Genomic DNA, 735 nt, shown 5'->3' on the forward strand with positions numbered 1-735 from the left:
AATTATAGGGGTATAATGTTACTCCATTTCAAGGTATTTCCGTTTGCAATAATTACAACAATTTTCTTTTGTTCAACATTTCTAATCACTTATAGCATAATGTCCAATATTTAATTAAGAAGAATCCCTTAGAAAATAACCGACAACCGAGTCAATGAAACGCGGCGTACAAAACCCGTAGAGTTTCGTCGAATCCCAGTTGAACTTCTGGTGAACGGCCCTGTTCACTTATTTATATGCCTTGAAATACCACGGGGCCGCGAATGTCATTGATTTCGTCGTCTGCGATGTATAATCGTGAATGCACTCCATCACCTGTCCTTGATCAGAGACTTATACACTTCCGTGAGCTTCGTTATAGAATATGCTCACTTAGCTGTTTGTTTTAAACTCGATTCCATCTTAATTTTTGGACTTTTATCTCTCTTGAGTTTTATTTGGCAAAGGTAAAGGTTACTATCAGCTGCGATGTTGACTCTTTCGTTTTTTTTTCGTTTACTTTTGATTTTTAGCTTCTTTTTAAAATATATATGCTTATAACGGTTACGAAATCAGGATGGTATATCATGACGCAGTTTTGTGGCCTTTCCTCCACGCGACGCTCGGTTTATCTGGAAAATTACTGAAGCTGTTCTCGGAATTCGCACGAATCCAAAATGACGTTTCATACAAGATCTGCACATACAGATTTGTCTACTTATCTATCTATCAGTTCATATCGATTGTTTGTTTGTT

Source organism: Penaeus monodon, chromosome 20 (assembly GCF_015228065.2).
Source record: "Penaeus monodon isolate SGIC_2016 chromosome 20, NSTDA_Pmon_1, whole genome shotgun sequence".
NCBI classification, from domain to species: Eukaryota; Metazoa; Arthropoda; class Malacostraca; order Decapoda; family Penaeidae; genus Penaeus; species Penaeus monodon.